Genomic DNA, 5,890 nt, shown 5'->3' on the forward strand with positions numbered 1-5,890 from the left:
CCGCTGCCGCCACAAAGCCGCGCCCCCGCCCCCCCACCCCGGCCCGGCCCCCACCCTCCCCCGCTCCCCACCCCCCCACGCCCTATGGCCGGCCCGGGGCGGGGGCTGGGCCGGCCCGGGGTTGGCCGCGCTGGGGAGGCGGCAGCGGCGGCCCAAGCGGCGGGGCGGCTCCTCCCCGGCCGGGGAGAGAGGGTGAGAGCCTGGAAGCCGAGCGCTCCCGCCTGCCCGGGGCGGGGGCTGCAGCGGGGCCGGGCGGGGCCGGGTGGGGCGGGTGGGGGGGGGCTTCCTAGAAACCCTCGCCAAATATAGTCAGCGGATAGGGGCATTCCTAGAAATGCGGCGGCGACGTCAGCCTCGACCTATGGGGGCAGAGCCTGGGGTTCTCCAAACTCGGGGTGGGGGGCGGGGACGGGGAAAAGGGGAGATTCCCCACTTCCAATACCCCGGTGGCCCGGAGGAGGGAGCCTAGGCTGGGCCTCCCTTCTGGGGGGCGGACAGGATTCCTCCACATGCGCTCCAGGGATCCCTCAGCCGGGGGTGTCTGAATGGGGACGCATCTACTTAAGATTCCGACTCGCCCCCAGATCCGCCCCCCCCCACTTTCGGAACACTCAGTGACAGTGCCAGCCGGCGCTTTTAGCCCTTCCTCCGATTTTTCTCACTCCTCCCTACACGCTATGAACAAACAGTAGAAGTTGGAGCTGCACCAAGTCTGGCTTCCACACCTGGCCGCTCACCCCTTGGCGGCCCCTAACCTCCTCTGGGATGACTGGAGTCCCTCAGAAGCCCTGGGTCTGAAATTGGATAGACATGCTCTGTTCCCAAGAACTCCCCAAAATACCAACCCACCTTCAGGCCAAAACATGAAGTTGTGCTTCCCCTTCCCCATTCCAAAGTCCCTCTGTTGCGCTTTCATGGTCCCAGGCTCTGGGAGATAGGCTGGAAATTGGGGGGTGGGGATGAGGGTACCCTCTCCACCTGGCAAAGATCTGGCCTCTTGTGCTGACACCCGTTCCCCCCATAAGCTCCTCCCCCTCCATAAAGTACATGAGGTTCCAACAGTAAGGGGGAACCCCCTACAGCCCGCCCCCTTCCTGAAATCTGCCCCCCACCCCGCATCGCTTTCCCAGAACCCCACATCATCCCACAAGTGTCCCCTCTTGCCCAAAGAGGATCCACATAACTGAGACATGACTTGTCCCCTTCGACTGCCCAGCCTCTTTTCAAGTAAACGTGACTGGAATGAGCCTCCCAGGATCATAAAAAATGTATTTGCTGTCCTCTGTTGGCCGACGGGTGTCACACTCAGAAAACACATCACCCAACCCAGTGGGCGCTCCTGATGCCATCGGGGGGGTCCCGGGGGCCCCAGTCAGAGGAAGTGAGCCACACAGCCCCCTCCTCTCCTCCTGCCTCAGCTGCAGTCCTACCCTGCCCCCACCTCCCTCGGCGGGGAGGGGTGGGGGTGTCCTGGCTTGCAGCCACTGCCCTGGACTTTGACCCACTGGCCTTGTGGCTCATGTCCCTTCTCTCTCGTTGGATCCCAATTCCAGAAGTCTGGAGGGCTGTGCTCACGGGGGTGGGGCAAGGAAGTCTGCGGTGGGGCCCTCTGGGCTCACTCTGGGCTGGGGGACCCCCAGGGGATGGTTTCACCAATAGCAGCTTGGAGGGGCAGTGAGAAAAAGGGGGGCTAGGTCAGACCCCTCTTAAGGCAGAGGACTGATCACTGATAATCATCCATCCCCATTTCCTCCTGAGGACCTACTATGTGCCAAGCACATGGAATATACTGTCTTACCAAACTCACCGCATTACCTTATGGCAGCCAGACAGGAAGACTGAGGCTTAGAGGTCAGTTGTTCATTGAACTAATGCTTGCTTGCCCTCTGCTGATGCTGGGGTCACAGTGGCAAAGAGGACAGGCGCTGCCCTCTGGAACTCATCATCTCAGGGAGAGACCCACGTCAGCAGGGGATTACCATGCTGCCCTCGTGGTCCAGGGCATGAGTGCTGGAGCCCAGTTGCCTGGGGTCAGGGCACCATGAGAGACTAAGGCTGGGCCGGGACGTCCCTCCTGGGCCTCCCTACTGTCCCACTCAGTGCTGCCTCTGTCAAGGCTGCGTTGTCCTCTGGGTCAGTCCCCTCTTGTTGGGTAGAGCCAGAGAGAGGCTTTGCGCCCTCTCCCACTTCTTGCCCCCTGCCAGGACTGGCTGCAAGTCCCTGGGCCTGGTTTAGCCTCTCTAGGCCTCAGTTTCCTCATCTGTAAAACAGGAGTTATAATACCCGCCTTATAGGACTTGTAGGGGGATTAAATGAGACAAAGTCCATGTAGGAGAATTTGGCAATCAAAAAATTTGTTTCTCTTGTAAAATTTTCTTTTTATTTTGTGTTTAGAAGCTGCAGTTTTAAGTGTATTGACAGAACATACATAACAAAAGCTTCCTAAGAAGTGGAAAAAAACATTGCTGGAAAAATTGGCCTCATTAAGGCCAATTAATACATACTCCATTGGAAATTACATACTCCATTGGAAATTAATACATACTCCATTGGAAATTAATGATATGACTTTTATTTATTTTTAAAATTTTTATTGGAGTACGGTTGCTTTAATTGATATGACTTTTATACAAACACTAACATTTCCAAATCAGTCTGAATAGGGGGGCGTTTCAGTTCTTTACCCAAAGTAGAAAGTCCCTCAGTTTCTGAATGCAATCCTGACAAACATCAGAAATGGTCACTCTGAGATCCTGCTGACATATTGTTCTGTACCTTCGTCTAAAGATGCTTCTGTTGAGTAAGTGTCCCTATGCTTCTTTTTTCTCTTTGCTCTGATCTTCCTGCAGCTTCAGAGTTATATTTCAGATTTCTTCTCTTTTTGCTCTCATTTTTGCGGGAGGAAACCAGTTTGCCAAATTCATATGTAGTTCAAAATTGAGAACGGGATTTCTCTTAGAATCTTAACATTTGATGGAGAAGGGCCTCTGAGTACATTCACCAGATGGTTGGTTGTGCTCTGTGTTACTACCTGGAGGAGGGGATGTCTGTGCTGAGACTGGAAAGAGGAAAAAAACTGGGCCAGTGAGAGGGGTGGAGTCCAGGCCGCATGTGTAGCACGTGCAAAGCCGGCCCTTCTGGGGAGCTGAAGTAGCTCCCTGGAGCCACAGTAGCCTGGTTCAAGGTCCTGTAGGATGCCCCCGCCCACAGCTGTGCGCTGAGCCCCAGGATTCTGGAAGCTCACCTTATCACCCCAAGTTCAGACCCTAAGAGCTGGATGCAGAAGGCGGGCCCATGGGCAAGGTCCCACCAAAGGCAGCGAGGGCCCTGCCTTTACCTTGCACTTTAAAAGATGCCCCTGATCCCTTTGAGGCCTGCCCTTGCCCATTCTGGCTCAGCTTCCCATGACTCAAGCTAGTGGCGGGCCTGAAATCCAGTTAAGTACCGGAAGCGCTGCCAGACTCCGGAAAACAACCCGCTCCCCGGCCGGAAGCCCCAGAGGCCCACTCTGGCCTTCTCCCAGGAAGGAGCCCGACCCGCACCCAGGTTTCTGGCCCAGGGAGGATGCCAAGGCCTAGGCCAGAAGTGCAGGGAGGCCACACCAGGAAGAGGGAGCCTTCCAGAAAGGCCTGGACTCCTAGCTCCCAGACCCAGAGAGACAGAGAGAGAGAGAGAGAGCAGGCTTCACCCTGCCTCTCTGTAGGTTTTCCTCAGGGCGTACAGGAGGGAGAAATGCCTGGTCACTGCCATCTCCCAAGACTCCTAGAATATCAAAAATGAAAAACTTCCAAAGCAAGCATATAAAAATTATTGTACAATAGGTTTTAACCATTTGCATCGAACAGATGTGGACTTAAAAAACAGGTACACACAAACAGGGATGCAATCATAGCAATGTAGTTATGCTAGATATGGGACAGAATCAGGATTTACGGAAAGTAATTTCTTATGTGCGTCCACCGAGGTTCGTGGGACATGAGTCTGAAGTGGCGTGATGGTTGTGTTCCTCCCTCAACCCCATCAGGAGGTGGCTGTGACCACCCTTGTGATATCTTCTGGAGATAATGTTAAGAATCTAGCCTAAAAATTCTTCCTGAACACCAGGACTTAGGCCCAGTCGTCCTTACAAGTTAGGTCCAAAGCTCCCTGAAAGCCAGAGGTCGCCTCACCCTCATCCTACCCTGGCCTCGGACCCTCGGCAGCATGCTGAATGGCAGGAGCAACTCCAGGGCCTTTCATCTGGCCCTGCCCACCTGCCACAGTGGTACCCGTGCCCCATAGGGAACAACAGGAACTGGGAGCAAAGGGGCTGAAAGGGAAAGCAGTTTCCATGGCCCTGCCCCTCGGGCTCTGTGATGTCAGGCGGAGACAGCCCCTGGCCTGCCTGGGTTTTCTTAAGGCCACCTAGAGCCACAGGTCCCTGTGGGCCTGGAGCCTCATGTTTCTTTACGAAACGGAAAAACACAAGGGCAACCTACTCGCCCAGGACCTGTAGCCTTGCTACCCTGCCTTGTCTGGCACATGGTCAGGCAAATTAAAGATTTTTTAGAAAATGAATAAGAAGGAAGGAAAAGTACTGGAAGAGAGGTGGTGAGCCTGGGATGTCATTTCCCAGGAGGCGAAGAACTCCAGGCCCTGAGTAGACAGAAAGACAGACTGCCATTGGTGAGACCAAGGGGTCTGTGGTTCCTGGTGGGCTGGAAACAAGGTCCTCACCTGCTAAGGGCGTCATGACCCCGGAATCCTTAGTCCTCCTAAATTTGTTTCCTCATTGACAACAATGGGGATGTTAAAAGCATTAAATTTCATGATTTGCATGAAGTGCTTGTCTGGGTCTGGCACATAGCAAGTGCTCAATAAATTGTAGGGATTATCATTAGCTGTTCAATGGGGGTCTTGAACCGGCCATGCCTGGGATGTAGGAATAGATTTACAAGTGCGAGGGCTTCTCCTTTAAGATGTGGTTGGTGTCCCTAGCACCAGTTTCATCCTCACCCCTCAGCCCAGGGAAACCAAAGTGGAAGCAGCGCCAGGGTCTGGATGGGTGGGCCAGCTCAGCTGAGCTGGACCTGGTCACCCAGAAAGAGTGTCACCCAGAGTTGGCTTCTTGGAATTTCAATAGGGTGGCCAAATTGTGTCATGAAACTAGTAGAATGCTCCACATCCAGTCCAGTTGGAAATGAGAGAGTTGATCAACATCTCCATCAGCATAGAATTCTCCTCTGGAACCCACATGACTGTGGACCCATCACCACCTCTCAGGCCAATACCAACTTTAAAATAAATGCTGTTGGATTTGGAGGTTTTTTTAATGAGAGGTTGCAACTGGCAATCCACAGGCTGAGCAGGGCCCACAGATATGTTTCATTTGGCCTACAGAGGCTTTAAAATAATAAAAATAAATTTGATTTGGTGGCCAACATTTTTAAATCAGGAAATTTCCTATTTAAATAATCCAGATTTCTGGTGTCTTTTAAGAAAATCAGGTGATCAAAAGATTTGGCAGGGAATGGAGTCAAGATGGTGGCACAGGAAGATGCGGAGTTCACATCTCCCCACAACTAGGGTGCCTGCCGGATACTGGTGGGGAACCTTGATGCCCAAGGAGATGGGAGGAACCCCCAAGCGAGCCACTGGGGGTCGGGCCAAAGCTCCTGTGGTGGGGGCTCTGAGTCCGAACCACCGGACTAACAGAGAACCTCAGACCCCAGGGAATATTCATCAGAGTGAGGTCTCCCGGAGGTCCTCATTTCAGCACCAAGACCCAGCTCTACCCAACAGCCTACAAACTCCAGTGTTGGAAGCCTCAGGCTAAACAACCAGTAAGACAGAAACACAATCCCACCCATCAAAAAAAAAAAGATTTGGCAGCCGTGGGCCTGTCTTCCTG

Source organism: Mesoplodon bidens (genome assembly GCF_964165515.1).
Source record: "Mesoplodon bidens genome assembly, chromosome: 15".
Lineage (NCBI taxonomy): Eukaryota > Metazoa > Chordata > Mammalia > Artiodactyla > Ziphiidae > Mesoplodon > Mesoplodon bidens.